The sequence below is a fragment of the Oncorhynchus kisutch genome, linkage group LG12 (genome assembly GCF_002021735.2).
Source record: "Oncorhynchus kisutch isolate 150728-3 linkage group LG12, Okis_V2, whole genome shotgun sequence".
NCBI lineage: Eukaryota > Metazoa > Chordata > Actinopteri > Salmoniformes > Salmonidae > Oncorhynchus > Oncorhynchus kisutch.
Genome location: NC_034185.2, coordinates 42,061,485 through 42,088,437, shown reverse-complemented (window position 1 = coordinate 42,088,437; position 26,953 = coordinate 42,061,485). Strand labels below are relative to the sequence as shown.

At 43.4% G+C, this 26,953-nt stretch overlaps 1 pseudogene; it reads left to right on the top strand.

The window, feature by feature from the left end:
* The window catches only part of LOC109900402 (polyphosphoinositide phosphatase-like), a 33,329-nt pseudogene extending 14,409 nt beyond the window's left edge, over window positions 1-18,920 (top strand).
* Window positions 18,921-26,953: the final 8,033 nt, after the last annotated feature.

The following is a 26,953-nucleotide window of genomic DNA, read 5'->3' as shown; positions in this document are numbered from 1 at the left end:
ATGGTAGGATGTGAATACAGTGGAGGTAAACCTAGGTATTGAGTGATGAAGAGAGAGATATTGTCTCTAGGAACATCATTGAGACCAGGAGATGTCATTGCATGTGTGGGTGGTGGAACTAATAGGTTGGATAAGGTATAGTGAGCAGGACTAGAGGCTCTACAGTGAAATAAGCCAATAAACACTAACCAGAACAGCAATGGACAAGACATATTGACATTAAGGAGAGGCATGCTTAGTCGAGTGATCAAAAGGGTCCAGTGAGTGGAGAGGTTGGTTGGGGGTCACGGTGATTTAGACAGCTAGCCAGGCCATCGGTAGCAAGCTAGCATAGGATGGAGGTCTGTTGTTAGCCACCTCTTGCGTTCCGTCAGTAGATTAGTGGGGTTCCGTGTGGTAGAGGGGATTAATCCAAATCACACAACAACAACAAAAATAAAAACAATAGATATAGTTATAGAGGCCCAAGAAGAAAACATAATAATAATAATACAAATAAATAAATTGTCCGATTGTCTATTCAGATAGCAGCTGGTAAGACAGCTAACGGTTAGCAGGCCGCAGATGGGCGTTCAGGTAACGTCGCGACGGAGGAGCCAGCCGGATCTCCTTCGGGTAGATAACGTCGGCAGTCCAGTTGTGAAGGCCCGGTGGGGCTCCGCGCAGGCAGTAAAACGGGTCCGGATAGGTGACTGCAGCCCAGGAGTGATTGATGGAACTCAGGAGTGATTGACGGAGCTGGCTAGCTCCGGAATAATTTATGTTTGCTCCGGAATCGACGAAGGCCGACAGTCACACGGATAGCAGCTAGCTAGCTGTGAGATCCGGGTATGAATGTCCAGAGAGCAGTCGAAATCCAGGGACATGGAGAGAAAAATTGGTCCGGTATGTTCTGTTCCGAGCCGCGCTGCGCCGTACAGAACTGGCGATGGATTTTCGAGCTAAAGGATAGCTGATGACCACAAACCGTGGTTAGCTGAATACTAACGATTTGCCAGTAAAGGAGCGAACTAGCTTCTGATTAGCTTCTGGCTAGCTTCTGGCTAGTTTCAGGCTAGCTTCTTGGAGTTTCTGGCTAGCTTCTTGGAGGATTACAGATTTGAGGTAGGAGAGTATTTTGAAGATGAGTTGATGGAAAATAAAAATAAAATGTATGTGAAAAAAGTTGTAAATATATATATATACAGGACACGACAAGACGAGGACAAAATACGTCTGAACTGCTACGCCACCTTGGTTTAGCATATGGTCTCACAAGGGGTCTGAACATCTCATCTCGGTACCTAATGGCAGTCAGGCTACCTCTGGCGAGCACATGGAGGGCTGTGCGACCCCCCCCCCCCCCCCCCCAAAAAAATGCCACCCCACACCATGACTGACCCACCGCCAAACCGGTCATGCTGGAGGACGTTCTCCACGGCGTCTCCAGACTGTCACGTCTGTCACATGTGCACAGTGTGAACCTGCTTTCATCTGTGAAGAGCACAGGGCGCCAGTGGCGAATTTGCCAATCTTGGTGTTCTCTGGCAAATGCCAAACGTCCTGCACGGTGTTGGGCTGTAAGTACAACCCCCACCTGTGGACGTCGGACCACCCTCATGGAGTCTGTTTCTGACCGTTTGAGCAGACACATGCACATTTGTGGCCTGCTGGAGGTCATTTTGCAGGGCTCTGGCAGTGCTCCTCCTTGCACAAAGGCGGAGGTAGCGGTCCTGCTGCTGGGTTGTTGCCCTCCTACGGCCTCCTCCACGTCTCCTGATGTACTGTCCTGTCCCCTGGTAGCGCCTCCATGCTCTGGACACTACGCTGACAGACACAGCAAACCTTCTTGCCACAGCTCGCATTGATGTGCCATCCTGGATGAGCTGCACTACCTGAGCCACTTGTGTGGGTTGTAGACTCCGTCTCATGCTACCACTAGAGTGAAAGCACCGCCAGCATTCAAAAGTGACCAAAACATCAGCCAGGAAGCATAGGAACTGAAGTGGTCTGTGGTTATCACCTGCAGAACCACTCCTTTATTGGGGGTGTCTTGCTAATTGCCTATAATTTCCACCTGTTGTCTATTCCATTTGCACAACAGCATGTGAAATTTATTGTCAATCAGTGTTGCTTCCTAAGTGACAGTTTGATTTCACAGAAGTGTGATTGACTTGGAGTTACATTGTGTTGTTTAAGTGTAGTGTATTTAGCAGCATTAACTTGAAATTGCCTAACTTGGATCAAATGTTCCGGGAAACCTTCCACAAGCTTCCCACAATACGAATTTTGGCCCATTCCTCCTGACAGAGCTGGTGTAACTGAGTCAGGTTTGTAGGCCTCCTTGATCGCTCAAGCTTTTTCAATTCTGTCCACAAATTGTCTATAGAATTGAGGTCAGGGCTTTGTGATGGCCACTCCAATACCTTGACTCTGTTGTCCTTAATTTAGCCTTTGGAAGTATGCTTGGGGTCATTGTCCATTTTGAAGACCCATTTGTGACCAAGCTTTAACTTCCTGACTGATGTCATGGTGCCATCTATTTTGTGAAGTGCACCAGTCCCTCCTGCAGCAAAGCACCTCCACAACATGATGCTGCCACCCCCGTGCTTCATGGTTGGGATGGTGTTCTTCGGCTTGCAAGACTCCCCATTTGTCCTCCAAACATAACGATGGTCATTATGACCAAACAGTTCTATTTTTGTTTCATCAGACCATAGGACATTTCTCCAAAAAGTACGATCTTTGTCCCCATGTGCAATTGCAAACCATAGTCTGCTCCCTCTGCTGTTTCCTGAAGTCCACAATCATCTCCTTTGTTTTGTCGACCCCGCCCTGTGCAGCCCGGGGTCTCGAGGTTAATGAGGAGTTTGGAAGGTACTATGATGATAAATGCCGAGCTGTTGTAAATGACCAGCATTCTTACAAAGGCAATCCTCTTGTCCAGATGGGATAGGGCTGTGTGCAGTGTGATGGCGATTGCATCATCAGTTGACCTATTGGGGTGGTAAACAAACTGGAGTGTGTCTAGGGTATCAGGTAGAGTGGAGATGTGGTCCTTGACTCATCAAAGCACTTCATGATGACAGAAGTGAGTGCAATGGGGAGATTATTTAGTTCAGTTACCTTAGCTTTTTTGGAAACAGGACCAATGGTGGCCATCTTGAAGCATGTGGGGACAACAGACTGGGATAGGGATTGGTTGAATATGTCCATAAACACACCAGTCAGCTGGCCTGCGCATGCTCTGAGGAAGCAGCTAAGGATGCCTTTTGAGGGTTAACACATTTAAATGTTTTACTCACGTTGGCCATGGAGAAGGAGAGCCCACAGGCTTTGGTAGCGGGCCGTGTCAGTGGCACTGTATTGTCCTCAAAGCGAGCAAAGAAGTTGTTTAATTTGTCTGGGAGCAAGACTTTGGTGTCCGCGACGGGGCTGGTTTTCCTTTTGTCATCCGTGATTGACTGTGGACCCAGCCACATACCTCTCGTGATTGTGCCGTTGAATTGCGACTACTTTTTCTCTATACTGACGCTTTGCTTGCTTGTTTGATTGCCTTGTGGAGTGAATAGCTGCACTGTTTTTATTCGGTCATGTTTCCGGTCACCTTTCCATGATTAAAGAAGAGATGGAGGGTATAGAGAAGGGAACGATGATTAGCAGGGTTGGGGTTAATGCCATTACAATTCAGGAAGTAAATTCCAATTCAATAATTTGCAAATTGTTATTAGAAACCATTATTATTTTATGCCTATGTGTTCCACCTTAACGTCTGTTGATCTACAGTATGGTCCTCCGGTTTACGAGTCACCCTCATCGCCAGGCACTTCAGTAAATTCACCGGCACCCGCTTCCTCAAGAGAGGAGCCAATGCGAGGTACCCCTCCACCACATCCCGTTGCCATGATAACAGGACAAACTCTGGGTGGGTTATGTAGTGGGCATGAGGTTAATATAACATCTCTGTCTGCATCTCTTTGTGTGTGTGTCGAGTGGATGATAAATGGGTTCAGAGTCAGCGTGCTGTGTTTTTGAGGTTCAGTGGTGAAGCCTTTTTCCCTCCATGCTGCTAAGCTTAGGCCCATGTTTTCCTTTGGGGATGAGTTTCTCGTTCAGTATACTGTATGGTCCTGACCATGAAACAATTACAGGTCCAAACTTGCACGATTTTGTAAAATAAAAATAAATTAATAAATAAAACAATGTGGGGTCATCAAAGAGTATAGTTCTCAAGTAAATTGCCCTCATATGTAGATCAGGAGCTCTTCAAACAGAGGTTAAGGTGGTACAATAAGTATCTTACGTCACATTGGTGGTTTGCTCATCATGCAGAGGAGAGGGCAACGTAGCCAATGAGGTAGAGACAGAGCAGATCATCCATGATGCGTCGGTGATGTCATTCACAGCGGGGAGTTACTCCTCGTACGTTTCAGGTCAGGGGTTCCGTACCCCTCTACTGGTCCCCGGATATCTCCACCATGATGCGCAACCACCCATAAGACATAAGATATTTATTGTATTAATGTTATTACATTTACTATGTACACTACAGTATCATTATTTTACTATATTCTATCTCTATCATGATACCTAAACCACCTATACGATATAACATATAACTGCAGCTCTTTGTTGAGTGTTGCAGTCATTTCAGTCACTGTAGTAGCTGACATGTATAGTGTTGAGTCATCTGCATACATAGACACTCTGGCTTTATTCAAAGTCAGTGGCATGTCATTAGTAAACATTGAAAAAAGCAATGGGCCTAAATGGCTACCCTGGGGAATTCCTGATTCTAACTGGATTATATTTGAGAGGCTTCCATTAAAGAAGGCCCTCTTGTGTTTTGGTAGACAATTAACTCTATCCACATTATAGCAGGGGTTGTAAAGCCATAACACATACAATTTCCAGCAGCAGATTACTACTAACAAGACAGCCCCCCCAATCATTTTATCATCAATTTCTCTCAGTCAATCATCAGTCATTTGTGTAAGTGCTTTGCTTCTTGAGTGTCCTTTCCTATAAGCATGTTGAAATTGGAATGGGTCACAGGGTGAAACTTGATATATGAGAAAGAAATATCCCACAGCCAGATATCATTTTCTACGAAGACTGTTCTTATTGTTCAGAGTCTGGCCCCTAAGACAAGGGTCCAATCTCGTCTCAATTGTCAACTCCAGATACTCCCATCTCAATTAAAACCCCTTCTTGACCACACGCCTGGACAAGCTCACTGAGGGGAGTGAGCCTCTAGGTCATACACTATCCCAGGATAGGTGCAACATCAGAGATGACATACAATGGTTCCAGATACTACCCCACACATCTTGTTTCAGACCTTATCTCCCTCAAGGCCAAAGGAGAGAGTGAATGGCGCACAGACATTGTGGAGACAAGTAGTTGGTTCACCATTAATCACGCCATTCCTTCACATGGTTTAAAAATAGGAAAAAAAGGAAAAAGGTTGCAAATCCCAGAGCCCATGTGTGTTTGTGAGCAGGGGTTGTGAGAGAGAACTTTCAATTTTGTGCAGATATGGGATATACATTTAAAAATAAATTATAAGTATTGTTTATTTATTTATTGTCCTATCATGATGGAACGGTACCCAACCCTATACCCTAGACACCCACCTGAGTGACCCATACACTTAGGAGAAGTCCTTATCTGTTTTATGGGCCTTCTGTAAGTAGCCGATATGCAGCCAAATCAGAAAGGTGAATGCGGTCAGAGACCGACTAAAGCAGCACAGCCCCCTCAAGATTCTGAGCCTGCTTAGCTTGGCAGGGTTGGTCGAACGCAGATCAGGGTGCCTTGTGAGAATTCGTCAGTGAGTGGGTAACCCGCCTCTACCATCCATTCTATTGGCTAACATGCAATCACTGGAGAATAAACTGGATGAACGCTGTTTGAGACTATCCTAACAATGGGACATAAAAAAAATGTAACATCGTGGCTGAACGATGACACGGATCATTTACAGTTGCATGTGTTTTCCATGCATTGTCTATTTGTTATTAACAGCTGGAATGCAATGTATAATATTAAGGTAGTCTCGAGGTATTGCTCACCTGAGGTAGAGTACCTCATGACAAGCTGTAGACCACACTATCTACCAAGAGAATTTTCATCTATATTTTCGTAGCCGTCTATTTACCACCACAAACCGATGCTGGCACTAAGACCGCACTCAAAGAGCTATATATGGTCATAAGCAAACAAGAAAATGCTCATCCAGAGGAGGTGCTCCTAGTGGCCGGGGACTTTAATGTAGGCAAACTTAATTCCGTTTTCCCTCATTTCTACCAGCATGTCACATATGCAACCAGAGGGAAAAAAACTCTAGACCACCTTTACTCCACACACAGAGACGTGTACCTACTGACACAATGCCCACTTAAACCAGAAGTCAGACACACTAATGTGTCAGAGGAAACACCGTACACCTGACGACCGTGTCAATGTGCATGTGCCCAGCCCTCCACAGGAGTCGATAGAGTGTGCCAGTCAAATCCTCCCCTAACCCAGACAACGCCCCACAGGTCGGGAGGCTCACCAACAACATCATTAAGTTTTCTAATGACAACGGGGATAGGTCTTATCACCAACAATGGTAAGACAGCCTATAGGGACGAGGTCAAAGACCTGGCAGTGTGGTGCCAGGACAACAACCTGTCCCTCAATGTGAGCAATACAAAGGAGATGGTCGTGGACTACAGGAAAAGGAGGGCCGGACATGCCCCTATTTGCATCAACAGGGCTGTAGTGGACCGGGTCGAGAGTTTCAAGTTCCTTAGTGTCCACATCACCAAAAAACAATCATGGTCTAAACACACAAAGATAGTCGTGAAGAGGGCACGACTATGCCTTTTCCCCCTCGGGAGACTGAAAAGATTTGTTATGGGTCCCCACATCCTCAAAAAGTTATACAGCTGCACCATCCAGAGCATCCTGACCGGGTACATCACCACCTCGTATGGCAACTGCTCGGCATCCGACCACAAGGCGCTACAGAGGGTAGTGCGTACTGCCCTGTACATCACTGGGGCCAAGCTCCCTGCCATCCAGGACCTATATACTAGGCGGTGTCAGAGGAAGGACCAAAAAAAAGTCAGACTCCAGTCACCCAAGTCTGTTCTCTCTACTACCACAGGGCAAGCATTACCGGAGTGCCATGTCTAGGTCCAAAAGGCTCCTTAACAGCTTCTACCCCCAAGCCATAAGACTACTGAACAATTAATCAAGTGGCCACCTGGACTATTTGCATTGATTTGCATTGATTTGCATTGCCCCCCCCCGCTGTTACTAATCTATGCATAGTTACCCCTACCTACATGTACAAATTACCTCGACTAACCTGTACCCCTGCACATTGACTCGGTACCATTATCCCCTGTATATAGCCTCATTATTGTTATTTTAATGTGTTACTTTTTATATTTAGTTTATTCTTCTTAAAACCAAATTGTTGGGCTTATAAGTAAGCATTTCACTGTAAGGTGAACACCTTTTGTATTCGGCACGTGACAAATACTTTGGGGGGTTGATTCGATTTGATCGAATCGCCATCACCTAGGACTTGAAGGTGGTTAATCAAATTTCATGAGTGGCTCCGGGAGAAGTCTCTGAATAACCTCTAGCCCAGCCAGAGCCCGGAGTTGATCCCGATTGAATATCTCTGAAGAGACCTGAAAATAGCTGTGCAGCAATGCTCCACTTCCAACCTGACAGAGTTTGAGAGGATCTGTAGAGAAGAATGGGAGAAATTTCCCAAATACCGGCCACTCAAGGAGATTCAGAGACAGTGTGCTTAAGGTGGCTGTCCTGTTGGAAGGTGAACCTTCGCCCCAGTCTAAGATCCTGAGCACTCTGGAGAAGGTTTTCATCAAGGATCTCTCTGTACTTTGCTCTGTTAATCTTTTCCTCGATCCTGACTAGTCTCCCAGTGCTGCTGAAAAACATGCCTACAGCATGATGGAATGGTGCCAGGTTTCAGGAATGGTGCCAGGTTTCCTTCAGACATGACGCGTGGCATTCAGGCCAAAGAGTTCAATCTTGGTTTCATCAGACCAGAGAATCTTGTTTCTCATGGTTTGAGAGACTTTACGTGCCTTTTGGCAAACTCCAAGCGGGCTGTCTTGTCTTTTTACTGAGGATTGGCTTCCATCTGTCCATTCTACTATTAAGGCCTGTTTTATAATGCTGCAGAGGTGATTGTCCTTCTGGAAAGGTCTCCCACATCCACAGAGAAACTCTGGAGCTCTGTCAGAGTGACCATTTTGTTCTTGGTCACCTATTTGTTGCCAATATGTTGCTGCTCTGACTTCAAACTCAAAGGCCTCTGTTACTGTGGAGGGATGAAACTGGTTAGGGGCTAGTGGTTATAAGCCGTTTGAAAACCACCTTAAATACACATCAAATAAAATGTTATTTGTCACATGCGCCGAATTCAACAGGTGTAGTAGACCTTACTGTGAAATGCTTACTTACAAGCTAACCAAAAATGAATTTCAAGAAATAGAGTTAAGAAAATATTTACTAAATAGGCTGAACTAAGACATTGAATGAAAAGTAACACAATAGCAGAAACATTATGTACAAACAATGTGAATAAACACACAAAATAGCACAGTTGGTTAGGAGACGTAAAACGGCAGCCATATCCCCTCCGGCGCCATTACACGCCATTACACACACACACACACACACACACACACCCCTTCTTGCTCTTGAGCTCAGGTGTCCTGCGCAGGACAGAAATAGCCTATCACAACCATCCATTGCTTGCACAAGCTCTGGCCATGTGCAGGCAGAGGACTGAGGAGTGGTGTTAGGGAGGGAGGAGGGTAGGGTGGTCACCCCTTATTCACAGTTCTCCCATCTCCTCTTCTCTTCTGTAACGTAGCTCCAGCTGAACTTAGTTAGGTAGTTAATGGATCGAAATGTTCAAACAACCTAGTTTAGCAGCAGAAGCAATTTTGCCCAAAGACAAAAGTAAGACATTGCCATAGACTTTCATGCCTTTTTTGATAAATCAGAGACTTTTCTTTCAGTCTAAATGGGTAACGCTGACGATGTGTGTGTCTCCGTGTCTGTATGTATGAAATTTAGAACCAGGAACAGATATAGCCCTTGGTTCTCCCCAGACCTGACTGCCCTTAACCAACACAAAAACATCCTATGGCGTTCTGCATTAGCATCGAACAGCCCCCGTGATATGCAGCTGTTCAGGGAAGCTAGAAACCATTATACACAGGCAGTTAGAAAAGCCAAGGCTAGCTTTTTCAAGCAGAAATTTGCTTCCTGCAACACTAACTCAAAAAAGTTCTGGGACACTGTAAAGTCCATGGAGAATAAGAACACCTCCTCCCAGCTGCCCACTGCACTGAAGATAGGAAACACTGTCACCACTGATAAATCTCAATAAGCATTTTTCTAAGGCTGGCCATGATTTCCACCTGGCTACTCCTACCCCGGACAACAGCACTGCACCCCCAACAGCAACTCGCCCAAGCCTTCCCCATTTCTCCTTCTCCCAAATCCATTCAGCTGATGTTCTGAAAGAGCTGCAAAATCTGGACCCCTACAAATCAGCCGGGCTAGACAATCTGGACCCTTTCTTTCCGAAATTGTTGCCACCCCTATTACTAGCCTGTTCAACCTCTCTTTCGTGTCGTCTGAGATTCCCAAAGATTGGAAAGCAGCTGCGGTCATCCCCCTCTTCAAAGGGGGGGACACTCTTGACCCAAACTGCTACAGACCTATATCTATCCTACTGTGCCTTTCTAAGGTCTCGAAAGCCAAGTCAACAAACAGATTACCGACCATTTCGAATCTCACCATACCTTCTCTGCTATGCAATCTGGTTTCAGAGCTGGTCATGGGTGCACCTCAGCCACGCTCAAGGTCCTAAACGATATCTTAACCGCCATCGATAAGAAACATTACTGTGCAGCCGTATTCATTGATCTGGCCAAGGCTTTCGACTCTGACAATCACCACACCCTCCTCGGCAGACTCGACAGCCTTGGTTTCTCAAATGATTGCCTCGCCTGGTTCACCAACTACTTCTCTGATAGAGTTCAGTGTGTCAAATCGGAGGGTCTGCTGTCCGGACCTCTGGCAGTCTCTATGGGGGTGCCACAGGGTTCAATTCTTGGACCGACTCTCTTCTCTGTATACATCAATGAGGTCGCTCTTGCTGCTGGTGAGTCTCTGATCCACCTCTACGCAGACGACACCATTCTGTATACTTCTGGCCCTTCTTTGGACACTGTGTTAACAACCCTCCAGGCAAGCTTCAATGCCATACAACTCTCCTTCCGTGGCCTCCAATTGCTCTTAAATACAAGTAAAACTAAATGCATGCTCTTCAACCGATCGCTTCCTGCACCTACCCGCCTGTCCAACATCACTACTCTGGACGGCTCTGACTTAGAATACGTGGACAACTACAAATACTTAGGTGTCTGGTTAGACTGTAAACTCTCCTTCCAGACCCATATCAAACATCTCCAATCCAAAGTTAAATCTAGAATTGGCTTCCTATTTCGCAACAAAGCATCCTTCACTCATGCTGCCAAACATACCCTTGTAAAACTGACCATCCTACCAATCCTCGACTTTGGCGATGTCATTTACAAAATAGCCTCCAATACCCTACTCAACCAATTGGATGCAGTCTATCACAGTGCAATCCGTTTTATCACCAAAGCCCCATATACTACCCACCATTGCGACCTGTACGCTCTCGTTGGCTGGCCCTCGCTTCATACTCGTCGCCAAACCCACTGGCTCCATGTCATCTACAAGACCCTGCTAGGTAAAGTCCCCCCTTATCTCAGCTCGCTGGTCACCATAGCATCTCCCACCTGTAGCACACGCTCCAGCAGGTATATCTCTCTAGTCACCCCCAAAACCAATTCTTTCTTTGGCCGCCTCTCCTTCCAGTTCTCTGCTGCCAATGACTGGAACGAACTACAAAAATCTCTGAAACTGGAAACACTTATCTCCCTCACTAGCTTTAAGCAGCAACTGTCAGAGCAGCTCACAGATTACTGCACCTGTACATAGCCCACCTATAATTTAGCCCAAACAACTACCTCTTTCCCAACTGTATTTAATTTTTATTTATTTATTTATTTTGCTCCTTTGCACCCCATTATTTTTATTTCTACTTTGCACATTCTTCCATTGCAAAACTACCATTCCAGTGTTTTACTTGCTATATTGTATTTACTTTGCCACCATGGCCTTTTTTGCCTTTACCTCCCTTCTCACCTCATTTGCTCACATTGTATATAGACTTGTTTATACTGTATTATTGACTGTATGTTTGTTTTACTTCATGTGTAACTCTGTGTCGTTGTATCTGTCGAACTACTTTGCTTTATCTTGGCCAGGTCGCAATTGTAAATGAGAACTTGTTCTTTTTTTTTCTTTTTTTTTTATGTATAATCTTTTTAATTTTTTATGTAGAAACGAGAGAAGAGGAAGCATGATAAGATCCTTCCTGAGGAGCTCTTCCCAGCCATCATCAACCTCAACCAGTTCCTCTCTCCAGAACATTACATTGACTACATCGCCTGGGACATGGCCCGGTACAGCAAGAGGTATGGAGGAACCCAGATCTTGGATCAGCTTTCCCTCCCCAAGTTTTATCCTTAACCAATTAAGGGGGAAACACAACCTATACCTCTATGTCTACCACCCCTAACACTCACATGTTCACCCACCCTCTAGATTTGTTGGCGGGGTTGGTGTTAAATTGTCATAATTGGTTTCAGTTGTGATAATTGCTTGTTTTAAAGGGTTAAAGGGTTAGACCAAGAGTTCTTAAAGAATTTCAGCCTGGTAACCAAATGAGAAATTCAGGGTTTCCTGGGACCCAAGCTCATGAAAACGTGCTTCCCTTTGGGGGCCCTAAGCAAGATTTGGTTGTGTGAGAGTTGCTCTGCACTTGACGGAGAGAACATTTTTAGTTTTACATTTAATTTCCTGCAATTCTTCACATTTTGCCATGGGGTGTAAAGAAAATGTTGCTGCCATGTTAATATGATATCTGAGCGAGAGTGACTAACAAAATCAATGGGGGTCCCATGGAGGTCAGGGCACCTGGGTACGTGCCCTGCGTGCCTGGCTGGTATTCTGCCAAGATTATTACCAGTTTATATAGCTGGCTAGACTAAATTACCAATCTAAAAAGTCTTAGCTGACATGACTAATTCAGTGACTGTCGCTGACTGACATAACAAGAGAGAACTTTAAGGTTAGACAGTTCCTCAGAGGGCTGTAAAGTTCCATTTGATAGCGAATCATATTTCACAATCATGCTTTAATAGCAATTTAATGTAGAACCTTTCCTTCCAATATGAATTATATTCAGTACTGGGAGTAGATGGGTGTGTAACATGGGAGTTGGTCTTGCTCATGGCCAGGGTTTCCCTGACTTTCTGAGTAGATTACAGTTCATGCAGAATCAGGGTGTGGAGGGGTGCTCTGCTCACAATATCTGCATATCTTAATCACATGCATTGACATTTCCATCTGGTTACATAACCTACTAGCCATACTGCCTGTATTTACTAGCCTTATGTTACATTATCAAACACCCTCCCACTCCCTCGCTTTTATGCAAGCTCTCACTCCTAAGAAACGCAGACGCATGCACACACACACACATACACACACAAAGCCGTTAAACTCTCGTCTCCGGCGGGGTTGTTGAGTCCACTCTAGTCTCAGTTCCTGAGCGGACGTGCTTCTCAAATGAAGAGACCTCTGTTTACTTCTTAATTTGCTATTTGTTTCTTACTTTCAGACATCTGACGTTCTGAGTAGCTCTGGGGTTTCTCGCTTGGAGGCTACCATGCTGCTCTCTGGAGGGCCAGCCTTCTAAGACAACCACAAAAAAAAAATTCAAGCAGGAAAGAGAATGGAAGAAAAGGATTTTGGGCTCTGCTGGAGAAGAGGCAGGACAATACTGGTTACTCAGCCAGCCTTGGTTGGCCTGTAACCTTGTCTCCTGTATGAGATGTCAGCATGACCGCTTATATAATCTGTTATCAGGCTAGTACAGCTAGGTCTTAATACTGTATCTCTAGCTTTGATTAGATTGCATCTTGAGTTCAACCCCATCAAATCAAGACATGGATGGAAAAAACATTAGCGTATGATGCTTTGCATAAGAGCATCGGGCTGGACTTGGCAATGAAGCAAGCCTAGAGTGACTAAATTGATAAGCAGAGAAGATTGGATGGTAATCTGGATGGTAATGAAAGAGATGCTATGAGTAGAGCCTATGTTCCTCTGGTTGTTATCATACAGTGCTTTAGGCCATTGTGGAATTGGAGAATTACTCCTTGATGCACCTGTCCTAAATGTGTTCAGATTCAGAAACTTAAGAGTTGTGCCATCTCTAGAAAATTGGAGTATAAAAGTTCAACAAACATACTAAACATACCCTCCTCGGATGGGGAGACCTTGCTGGATGTCTCACCTCAAGTGGGCACATATCAACTTACTGTTTTCCTGTGGCTTGGCTGCTCCTAGGACGATGAAAATAAAACCTAATATAACTCAAACGGAAAGCATTTGCATTTTTGCGCAGTCCAGGCAGTGCTGAGAATGTTTTGCATGTTTATCCATTTAATGTTTCAGAACAAGTTATCCTGATTATTGATTGTTTTTTCCCCTAAACTGTTTTGTAGCTTATATAAATGAGGAATGATGGATTAAAGATGTTGTCTTGTCATGTATGTTGTCTTGTTTATTTCCAATGAATCTTCAGTGGATCTGGGTCAGGGGCTTTAGAAAGGTATTGAACACCAGAACCGATGGTGGCTGTTGACATTGAAACCTCAAGATGGAGATGATGCCCAACTTTTATCAGCACCTACTTTGAGATGTTTTTTTGTTGTTGTTGAGATTCACTCTCCTCACCTCAGACGGGTGTGTTGAGGAATAACTGTGTGGACTGTCTGTACCGTACTAACTCCGCCCAGTTCATAGTGGGGAAGTGTGCTCTCGTCTATCAGCTCTACTCTCTGGGCATGATTGACAAGCCAAGGTTGCAGTTTGACACGGACTGTGTCAGGTTAAACCCTACCCTACTCCTTATTCTCGCCAGAGATTCATTTAAACATTACCGAAAGCTGACATAAGAACTTAAAGCATTCAGTACATCAAATATACATTGACTTCAGTTCTCTAACCTCTAACCTTGCGGTGCCCCCTGTGTGACCTTTACCCCCATGTAGGCTTTTTGAGAAGCTGTATGAGGACCATGGGGGCCACCCTGTCTCTGCAGTACAGGGGCTCCCAGCTGGGCCACAGGGTCAAGACCTACCGCAAGATAACCCCCTGGACACAGCACTCGAAAGACATCATGCAGACCCTGTCCTGCTACGACAGCAATGCTTTCTCAGGTAGACACCACACACACACACACCCCTGCCCACACACCACACCCCTGCCCTGTAATTATGAGACCACTGCTTAACTTATCCACTAGTGAATTCCTTTCACCCCATCCTCATCCCCTCACTCCCCTCCCCTTCTCCCACTACTGTTGAACCAGTGCTCCCACTACCTCCATGCTCTCTCTGTCAGATAATGGGAGCCCTGCCAATTAATCTGTCTGTCCTTCCACCCACACCTGCCCCCCATGAACCTCTCCCCGTTACCATGGAAACACTGATTCGTCATCCAGACCTGAACTCTTGTTACATAACAAGATCCAGCTCTCCCCCCTCCTCCCTTTCCAATCATCTTTAATTTCCCCAAAGCTTTACATTTCAAAGAAAATCAATGATGAGCTTGTAGACCCAGTGTACGGTGAGTGGCGACCTCTTAATAATATTATACATCAAGTGAATTGTACATACTCTCTCCCACGACCTGGCACACACACACGCATGCACACACACACACACTGTGAAGGCACATTGTTAGCATTACAGTGGATACTATGGCTGTAGAGTATTCTGGTAGACAAACACTTTGTAGAGAGCTGGACATTATCCTCATAAATCAACCCTAAATGTACAGTGCATTCAGAAAGTATTCAGATCCCTTGACTTTTTCCACATTTTGTTATGTTACAGCCTTATTCTAAAATGGATTAAATAAATAAACGTCTTACATTTAAGAAGTCAAGGGGTCTGAATACTTTCCAATGCATTGTAAATGTGTCCATTTATTTATTGATTGCATTTACTGGCACCGTTGTTTGAGGACATATTCTCATTTCCAACAACATTCTAGGGAAGAGTTAAAGTAGAGAGCAGAGGGGTAGAACTCTCCATTGTTGTTGCCTTGGAGTACCTTAGAATAGCCAATCTAGAACACAGGGGAAATCTTCAATACAGAGCACTAAGTGTTATGTTCCTGGCTTTATCCCTTCAAATCACAATGGCTCTATTTCCTACTTCACAGACCTCTGGTATTGTAGAACATTGTAGACACAGAGTTGATTAGAAAAGCTTCCCCTTGTCTCTGTTTCATATCTCTCCTGTTTAGTGGAGGATTTAATAGAGCTGTAGAAATTCCCCCGGGTCTCCCAGAGAATTTTCTTCTGAATCACCCTCACACACTCCCACGTGAAAATACTTATTCACACACGCATGCACATGTGCGCGGAGACACACACACACACACACACACACACACACACTCTCACACTCTCACACTCTCACACACAAACTCTCACTCTCTCACACACACGCGTACACCCACCCACCTCCCCCACCTCCCCCATTCTATCATTACCACAGAACCCATATCTCCCTTCAGTCACACTGCCATCTTACAGATGACAAAATGGCTTCTCAGCTCGTTAACCAACACATTATTTCCTACTCAGGACTTTAGTGAGGAATGCGACTCTGAAGTTTTTTACTGGGGGCCTTGATCGATTTATCTCAATCCTAGTGAGTAATGGGATTGATCCACTCAACAGAAAGGCCTGATGGGAGAGATGGTAATATTGGATTATAGGGGGAATTGTTTATTTAGATGAGATTATTATCGTTGATATTGCATCATGGTCTTTTCATATTAAAACGTTTGAGGCTCCCTAGGTTGATGTAATTGACCTTGTGTGTTGACTACATACACACTGTGTGTCTGTGTGTGTTTGAGTGTCTGGCTGTGTCTTCTCATCACTATCTGCTCCCTCTGCCCCTACACACACACACACACACACACACACACACAGGGCTTTGGAGGTGAGTTATCTGATTGTGGTGGTAATGCAACTTTGGTTCAGTGAAATGACGTGCACTAGATCCCCAGGGGTCATATAAGATATCCACAAAGAGCTCTGCTGGGGCCTGGCTGGTATGGAGTGAGTGGGAGAAAAAAATAGGGCTTGAGAAGTGAGTGAGAGAAAAGAGTGGATCAGGGGCCTGAGAGTGTGATGCACTTGAGTTCAGTGCATTCTCACTATGTTGTAGCTTCACTGTCTGCTGAGTGAGAGTGGGAATCAGGTCAATGTCCCAGTGTGGTGGCCAGGTCTTCATTAGTGAGCTTAGTGCATTGCATGTGTGTGTGTCTTTATGTGTGTGTTGGCACGTTCCACACCTCACACTGTCCCCTGGAGAGAGAAACCCACTATAACGCTAGCCATTGAGCACAACCATTTGGGTTTGATTCAAATATAAGACGAGTGATTATTTCACAGAAAATAATTATGTTCCTTGAGTTCTTTCAATTTAGAGTGACAAAAAAGTAGGATTGGTGTCACGTCAATGGGACATGCAGCGCTTTGTCACGATTGCAGATTTTAGAGAAACAACAAATGTCGGTACATATAAGTGTCTTCTATTGGCTGAAAGCTTAAACTCTTGTTAATATAACTGCACTGTCCAATTTACAGTAGCTATTACTGCAGAGAAAATGCCATGCTATTGTTTGAGGAGAGCTCCTAACAACAAAATACTTTTTTTCACAGAAATAGGTTTGATAAATTCACCTCTGAAGTTCAAATGTGTACTTACATTCTGAAATCTTGCTCTGATTTATCATCCAAAGGGTCCCAGAGATAACATGAAGGGTTGTTTTGTTAGATAAAATCCTTTTTCATATCCTAAAAATAGAATGCACGATCGATTTTGTATTTCCACTCGTTCAATTTGCAAAGAAAGGAATCTGTGAAAATGTAACCCTAAACTTTGTTTCAACCAGTCAAATCACATTTGTATGTATTCCTCAGAGATGCTAGAACATAACCAGACTTCACTATATAATTAGGGGTGTAGTATATCCTATAGGACACCAAATTAGGTCAGAGAGCGACGCCTTCTTGGCACGCCGATGACGCGGCCGGTCTTCATTTGATTGACTGTATCTTTATCAAATAAGCACCAATCGGTGTCAAACAAAGCTAGCTAGATAGCCAATGAGCTGGGCTTTATGGGAGTATCTGGAAACCCTGTATCTGTTGCAAAATGAAGGGGCTAACCTTTTGCGACAGCATGCCTTTTCCTTTTGCACAAAAATTATCAGAATATTCAGAGTTATGAAGTTATGAAAACTGATTGCTTTGCAAATGTTGAACTTATAATATGGCTACTAATACTGGAAAGCTAAATCAAAGTCCAGTATACAGATTTGACGATATTCTTGCAGAAAAAACGTAATATGAATGCAACTGTCTAGAGACGGTGATAGAGACTGTACGCGCACACACACACCAGCTCCGCAACTGTTTTCTAACTTTGAAGCTTTCACTCCATTTCTCAGTTTTATACCCTAAATAAATGTTATTTGGAGAAGGACAGAAATTGCCTTGACATCACATTGTGCTGTACACATGTAATCAATTACATTGGGAGCTGTGGAGGATGTACAGAACAGAGAAACTGCATTGTTTAATTAAAAGAACACAAGCTGACACACACACACACACACACACACAGTTCCCTCACCTGTCTCCCATGTACAATTAACAAACATCGATGACACACCCTAATAATATGACAAAAACATGTTTATTTTCTTCTCATTGACGTATGTGGACTCGTGTGCCTGCGTGTGTACTTCTATTGTTTGACATTAATTCCTATCCACTGATTTATTGAACAAATCTTCAGCTGAAAATTGCCTGTAGAAATTACCAGGGAGAGAGAGTGAGAGTGTGTAATTGCAGCCAAACACCCTCGCTTAGTGGCTAATTACCCGCCATGGCCATTAGTACATTACCACATGGCTACGGGGCAGAGAGGGAGGTGTATCTTACCAATTACACCTCGCCCCACCGCAACATGATACAACATGTGGCACATAGACGCTAAATGCACACACACATGCACACCTGCACCAACCAAACTATTATCTCTACAGCACGCACCTGCCACATGCCCAAACTGTGTAGTCATCATCATGATGTAGTCTGGTTTTAATTGTGTTTTCCTTTCAGTGATGCTTTCATCTCAGGAGCCCCTGGAGCTTTTCATGTAGATATAGTTTGATTAGATTATACATCTTCCTTGTCTCTCTCTCTCTAGCCTCATCTTCCATTTCCCATCTTCCATTGGCACCTCAGACCAAGGTCTGATATAAGATCGACATTCAGATGACTGACCACAGCAGAGGCTCAACTGACCAACACTATAGACCAATTTGACTCCCTGTTACACCTCCCTGCATATTGTCTTTTCTTTCTCTCCCTCTGTCTCTCTCACTCTACCCCCCCCCCCCCCCCCCCCCCCCCTTCAGTTTCAGACCGGCAGGATGCCATCAACCTGTTTTTGCAGGTGTACCAACCATTAGAGTCTAAGCCTCACCTCTGAGAGCTGCCCACTGACTTCTACCTGCACCAGAGGAACTCTATGGCAGTGTTTCCCAACCCTGATCCTCGAGTACCCCCAACAGGACACAGTTTAGTTGGCAAACTAGTCCTTGACAAACACACATCATTCAATTCATTGAGGGCTTGATGATTAGCTGACAATTGAATCAGGTGTGCTTGTCCAGGGATACAAAAAAACATGTACTGTTGTGGGTACTCGAGGACCAGGTTTGGGAAACACCCATGACAGGCGCAGGTACACGCCACACACACACATACAGTACACACGCACACACACACAGTTTTGTACAGCTAACCTTGTGGCAACACAGAATTCAGTCCCATTCAAAATCCGATTTTCCCTAACCCCTTACCATAACAGATACGCATCATCATGGCAAGCACATAAAGTTAGCCTTTTGTAGCAGCTAGAACTGATCACTTGTTTGTCAGTGACAAGTAACATGACCAGATGGACCAATACAATTCAATTTCACATATCGTGCCAAAACGGACCAATCACATCGTAGCAGGATTTTCTAAAAGTTAAAAAAAGGTAGCTACATGCCATGACAAAAAAGGTTTCCTAATCAACTTGAAAATAAATGGAGCCTAACGAGGTTGAGCAGGTTCAGGAGACAATACAGACAATACAGACACACAGAGACAGAGCGAGTGGCCGGGTCTTCTGAAGACCACGACAAAGGAAATCCCTTGCCGCATCTCAAAGAACACTTCAGCTTCAAGCAGAGAAGAGGAGACAGTGTAATTATGGAATGTAAGCTCTGCTTACCAAAGAGGGTGGAGGTGGCTGCCTACAATAACTCTGCGTCAAACTTGAGGAAGCATGTAATGGTACGAAAAGTACGTTTTATATATATGTTATTTTGTTGTGTAGGTTATGTAATGTAGCTAACAAAGTGTTGCTACTAGCCAGTTGCATTCAATCTGTAGCATAATGCTAACTTTAGCTAGCTCATACTGTTGCTAGCTAGATAGAAGCTAACCCTGACCAAAGTCTTTACACAGCTGAAGGAACTATAAGCTGTAGTGTGGGCTACTACCGCAATTACATTATGGTGACTCTAGTAGCTAGCCATCCCCATAAGGTAAGTTGTTGGGGATAGCTAAAATTTAAATTAAGGATCTTGGGAAGATAAAATAAATAACAAATTTTGAGACCTGGGATTTTTAGGTATGTGCATTATGGTTTTTTTGCGTGCTTATTACCTAACGTAAACTCACTCACTTTTGTACATTGCCTTGGTCCATACAATTGACCTTATTTTAACACCCAAAAACGTAATACTTCCAGATCAACTGTAATGTCAATACCATTGTAAAGCACAATTTCTCCCCTTTCCAACAGAATTCATGCCGAGATCTTCATGATGCCCATCTCTGCATGATTCAAGAAGGCAATGAGCTCCGTCGGGTCTTCTAAAAAATGGCAGGTGGGGAAGCGAAACTAATGCGTGGTAGTGAGAAGGAGAGATGTCATGTGGGAAAACTGCTTTTTTTCACTCGATCTGTCCAACTTATCACCTTATCGCCTCTAAAATGTAAATAAAACACTATAAAGAGTTTATATAATGTGTCATTACATACCTATTTGAAGGTTTGTGTCGAATATGAATCGGGTTTTTAGGGCGGTGCTAAAGTGATCTTAGAAGTAAACAGCGGCTTTGAGAATCATGATCGTGACACAAAAAATGACCCCCGTCACTGTCCATTTCTTGTTTTTAAATGATGAGAGAAGTGCTACACCTGGTGGAGAGATTGTAAGACATAAATAGTTGCCTTATGCGTGCTGTACGTTACGGCATGACACGTCACGATGTAATGGAGGGTCAGTTTTTTCAACTTTTCTCCAATACTATGGAGCCATTACCATGTCGATCAACGCTTGAATAGAAACGTAGTTCACACCTCATATTTTCAAGTCAACACAGTCGCTACAGTCCCATTAGTTTTCTTTGCAGCCTCGTTTGAATGTCGCGGTTGCGCACATTTGTACGGAATGGGGTGAGTTTACGTTAGCTGGTTGGATGGTTGGATCACTGAATTTCGAATAATAGCCAAAAATCATGTTTGCTAAAACTATAGTTCTTGTAACTGCGGGAAAGAACAATATTCCCCAACATTCATATGTACTTGGACAGTGACATTATTCAAAACATGCTGTAATTTCTAAATGTTTCATTTGATATGAATAAAAACACATTCTTACAGTCTGCACTTTAACCACATTGTCATTATATCTTTTAAAATCCAATGTGCTGGACTACAGAGCCAAAACCATTTTTTTGTCATTGCCCAAACACTTACAGATTGCACTTTTTTGCTGGTTTAAGTTAATTTGTATAAAACCGAACTGGTCAGGCTATATACATTTTGCCCAGATTGATGCAATAATTTCATCCACAGAGGAAACATCCATTAAAGATGACAAACTACAATATGCTCACCTCTGCAACCACAAACAAACGAACCAAGGAACTATCAAACACCTCTTCAACTTGCAAGCACGCTAGCGTCCCACCTCGACAACAGCCAGTGAAATTGCAGGGCGCCAAATTCAAACAACAGAAATCCCGTTATTAAAATCCCTCAAACATACAAGTATTATACACCATTTCAAAGATAAACTTCTTGTAAATCCGACCACAGTGTCCGATTTCAAAAAGGCTTTATGGAGAAAGCACACCATGCGATTATGTTAGGTCAGCGCCTAGTCACAGAAAACCATACAGCCATTTTCCAGCCAAGGAGAGGGCTCACAAGTCAGAAATAGCGTTAAAATGAATCACTTACCTTTGATGATCTTCATCTGGTGGCACTCCCAGGTCTCCATGTTAGACAATAAATGTTTGTTTTGTTCGATAATGTCCCTCTATATGTCCAAAAACATATCAAACACGTTGGAACTGAACTTACCTGGCTGTGGAGAGGATCACACATAGTCTGCATAATCGACTTGTGCCAGCAGAGGAGAGAGGGGCAAGAAACTCCCCTACCTTGGTTGTTGTGTGGGATAATGTGACATTCCACTACTCTGCTGCAGTCACAGACTGGTTTATTACACATCCCAGGATGTCAGTACTGTTCCTGCCTCTATACTCCCCTTCCTGGAAGTTTTATGACCGCCATCCACATGGCCAGATGTCCTTACTGGATGCCATGAATGCGGGGTGTGGAGACACTTCTCCTGACGGTTGGATTAGACATTCCAGAAGATACTTTCCAAGATGCATCACTAGAGAAGACATAAGATGTGATGTTGATGAGAACTTCTGGCCAAATGCAGGAGAGAGGGAGAACTAGAACCCTCACAGTGCTGTACAGTATGAGTGATTATACTATACGTGTTGATGTTTTTCTTGTAATTATTACTGTAGCCCTAGAATTTAGGATTCGTTTTTTTGTTTAAACTTTATATTTTTCACAAGTAAATTATAAAGGAGAAAAAAATAAAGGCTATTGAAGCAAATATCTGCATTTATGATTAATTCTTGTGACATATACTTTAGTACAGTCAATAAAGTGAAACGGTGTTATTCTTATTCTAAAATGAAATACTGAAAATGAAATACTGAAATACTGTGAAAAATCATTAAACTTCAAAGAGAAAAGTGAATCATTTATGTAGTGCTCCCTGTTAGTGTTTTTTTTAGGTCAGTGTGTTATGAGTGACAATATATGCTTTCTGAGTAAGAATGGTGTTACCTGTGTTATGGTCGAACAAGCTTATTTTAAGACATGTATGAAGAGTTTTGGTGGATTGAATGAGTTTTGGAGGTGAGATGAACTGTTTGGCCAAGATGCATGTTGGTAATGCAGACTGTGAGAAGAGTTTTGAAAAAGTGGCTTCAGTATTGACGATGCTTGTTAGCAATTTTAAAAAGGTATTTTTTAAGGTATCTTTACTTTTACTCAGGTATGACATTTGAGTACACACACAATACGGTAGACGCGCGCGCACACACACGGAGGCACGGCGGCACACACCTAGAATGTTTTTTTCTTCCTGTGTGTTTCTTTCTACTGGCCTGGTGGGAGATCACTCAGACAAGATTACCAGCAGCACCTGCGTTTCTGTAACAGCTTTTACACCAGAGACTTATAAGGACTTTCCTGCAGCACAGCAGTGTGTGTGTGTGTGTGTGTGTGTGTGTGTGTGTGTGTGTGTGTGTGTGTGTGTGTGTGTGTGTGTGTGTGTGTGTGTGTGTGTGTGTGTGTGTGTGTGTGTGTGTGTGTGTGTGTGTGTGTGAACGTGTGCATGTCTGAGAGCACACATGCGCACGTAAGTGCATGTCTACCGCTGTGTAGAAAGCTGTCACACCACCACTGTTCGTGAGCTTTTGTTTGTTTCTGAGCAGACAAAGGGACACTTTTAGGAGCTTGCAGACGGACCGATGGGAGTAGAGCAGCATGCAGCAAAGAGCAAGCAGTTTTGCAAGGGACACGGTTCGAGGTACTCACTGCCGTGAGTGGCGCCAATGGATTGGCGCTTGAGGCGACAAAATATGAAACTAGTCTTGAGTGGCCACCGCGCATTGTTGACCAAGGAGCAGACTTAATCTTGTCAACCGATCAAACAATATTTTAACATTGGAGCTGACAACAACCAGGACAAGTGGTCTCTACACGCAGTAGGGGGATTTTGTCACAGCTAATTTTACGTTTACCACGGCCAGTTTGTAAGCGCTTTTAGACTTGATGTGTGAACTTGAAGACCCAGCCACGACCCATCTTCAATGCTCTTACTCTTGCTATACATGGCCCCATCCATCCTCCCCTCAATACGGTGCAGTCGTCCTGTCCCCTTTGCAGAAAAGCATCCCCAAAGAATGATGTTTCCACCTCCATGCTTCACGGTTGGGATGGGTTCTTGGTGTTTGGTGGGATGGTGTACTCATCCTTCTTCCTCCAAACACGGCAAGTGGAGTTTAGACCAAAAAGCTCTATTTTTGTCTCATAAGACCACATGACCTTCTCCCATTCCTCCTCTGGATCATCCAGATGGTCATTGGCAAACTTCAGACGGGCCTGGACATGCGCTGGCTTGACCAGGGGGACCTTGCGTGCGCTGCAGGATTTTAATCCATGACGGCGTAGTGGTTTTCTTTGAGACTGTGGTCCCAGCTCTCTTCAGGTCATTGACCATGTCCTACCATGTAGTTCTGGGCTGATCCCTCACCTTCCTCATGGTCATTGATGCCCCACGAGGTGAGATCTTGCATGGAGCCCCAGACCGAGGGTGATTGACCGTCATCTTGAACTTCTTCCATTTTCTAATAATTGCGGCAACAGTTGTTGCCTCTTCACCAAGCTGCTTGCCTATTGTCCTGTAGCCCATCCCAGCCTTGTGCAGGTCTACAATTTTATCCCTGATGTCCTTACACTACCTCTCTGGTCTTGGCCATTGTGGAGAGGTTGTAGTCTGTTTGTGTGTGGACAGGTGTCTTTTATACAGGGAACGAGTTCAAACAGGTGCAGTTAATACAGGTAATGAGTGGAGAACAGGAGGGATTCTTTAAAAAAACTAACAGGTCTGTGAGAGCCGGAATTGTTACTGGTTGGTAGGTGATCAAATACTTATGTCATGCAATAAAATGCAAATTAATTGCTTAAAAATCATACAATGTGATTTTTTGGGATTTTTGTTTTAGATTCCGTCTCTCACAGTTGAAGTGCACCTATGATAAAAATTACAGACCTCTACATGCTTTGTAAGTAGGAAAACCTGCAAAATCGTCAGTGTATCAAATACTTGTTCTCGCCACTGTATATGTTGAAGAGGGTGGGGCTTAAACTGCATCCCTGTCTAACCCCACGGCCCTGTGGGAAGAAAAGTGTTTGTTTTTTGCCAATTATAGCCGCACACTTGTTTGTGTACATGGATTTTATGATGTCACATGTTTTACACCACTTTCCATCAATTTGTATAGCAGACCCTCAGGCCAGATTGAGTCAAAGGCTTTTTTGAAATCAACAAAGCATGAGAAGACTTTGCCTTTGCTTTGATTTGTTTGGTTGTCAATTAGGGTGTGCAGGGTGAATACATGGTCTGTTATACGGTAATTTGGTAAAAAGCCAATTTGACATTTGCTCAGTACATTGTTTTCATTGAGGAAATGTATGCGTCTGCTGTTATTGATAATACAGTGTATTTTCCCAAGGTTGCTGTTGACGCACATCCAACGGTAGTTATTGGGGTGAAATTTGTCTCCACTTTTGTGGATTGGGGTGACCAGTCCTTGGTTCCAAATATTGGGGAAGATTCCAGAGCTAAGGACGATGTTAAAGAGTTTTAGTATAGCCAATTGGAATTTGTTGTCTGTATATTTTATCATTTCATTAAGGATACCATCAACACCACATGCCTTTTTGGGTTGGAGGGTTTTTATTTTGTCCTGTAGCTCATTCAAGGTAATTGGAGAATCCAGTGGGTTCTGGTAGTCTTTAATAGTTCATTCTAAGATTTGTATTTTATTCTGTATATGTTTTTGGTCTTTATCCTTTGTTATAGAGCCAAAAAGATTGGAGAAGTGGTTTACCCATACGTCTCCATTTTGGATAGATAATTCTTCGTGTTGTTTAGTGTTTTCTAATTTTCCCAGAAGTGGTTAGAGTCTATTGATTCTTCAATTACATTGAGCTTTTTCTGTTCCTTTTTCCGTAGTGTATTTCTGTATTGGTTTAGTGATTCACCATCGTGAAGGTGTAGACTCAGGTTTTCCGGGTTTTTGGTTGGACAGGTTTCTCAATTTCTTTCTTTGATTTTTGCATTCTTCATCAAACCATTTGTCATTGTTGTTCATTTTCTTCGGTTTTCTATTTGAGATTTTTAGATTTGATTAGGGAAGCTGAGAGGTCAAATATACTGTCAAGATGTTCTACTGCCAAGTTTACACCTTCACTATTACAGTGGAATGTTTTACCCAGGAAATTGTCTAAAAGGGATTGAATTTGTTGTTGCCTAATTGTTTTTTGGTTGGTTTCCAAACTGCATTCCTTCCATCTATAGCATTCCTTAATGTTACTCAGTTCCTTTGGCTTAGATGCCTCATGATTGAGTATTGCTCTGTTCAAGTAGACTGTGATTTTGCTGTGGTCTGATAGGGGTGTCAGTGGGCTGACTGTGAACGCTTTGAGAGACTCTGGGTTGAGGTCAGTGATAAAGTAGTCTACAGTACTACTGCCGAGAGATGAGCTATAGGTGTACCTACCATAGGTGTCCCCTCGAAGCCTATCTCTCTCTCTCTCTCTTCTCCCTCCTCTTCTCTCCTCTCTCTCTTCTCTCTTTCTCTTTCTCTTTCTCTTTCTCTTTCTCTTTCTCTTTCTCTTTCTCTTTCTCTTTCTCTTTCTCTTTCTCTTTCTCTTTCTCTCTTCTATATATATATTCATTCAAATCAAAGGGCTTTATTGCCATGGGAAACATACTGTATGTTTACATTGCCAAAGAAAATGAAATAGAGTAATAATACAAAATGAACAGTAAACATTACTCACAACATTTCCTAAGGAATAGAGACATTTCAAATGTCATATTATGTCTATGTACAGTGTTATAAAGATGTGCAAATAGTTACAGTATAAAGGGGAAATAAATAAACATAAATATGGGTTGTATTTACCACGTTGTTTGTTCTTTTCTTGTGGCAACCGGTCACAATTCTTGCTTCTGTAATGGTGCAGTGGTATTTCACCCAGAATATATGGGAGTTTATTAAATTTGGATATGTTTTCAAATTCTTTGTAGCTCTGTGTAATCTGAGGGAAATATGTGTCCCAAATATGGTCATACATTTGGCAGGAGGTTAGGAAGTACAGCTCAGTTTCTATCTCATTTTGTGGGCAGTGTGCACATGGCCTGTCTTCTCATGAGAGCCAGGTATGCCTACGCTGGCCTTTCACTGAGTCTATACATAGTCAAAGCTTTCCTTAATTTTGGGTCCGTCACAGTGGTCAGGCATTCTGCTACTGTTTACTCTCTATTTAGGGCCAAATAGCTTTCCAGTTTGCTCAGTTTTTTTGAACATACTTTCCAATAGGTCAAGTAATTGTCTTTTTGTTTTCTCATCATTTGATTGGGTCTAATTATGTTGCTGTCTTGGGGCTCTGTGGGGCCTGTTTGTGTTTATGAACCAGCTGGTAGAGGGGACTCTTCTCCAGGTT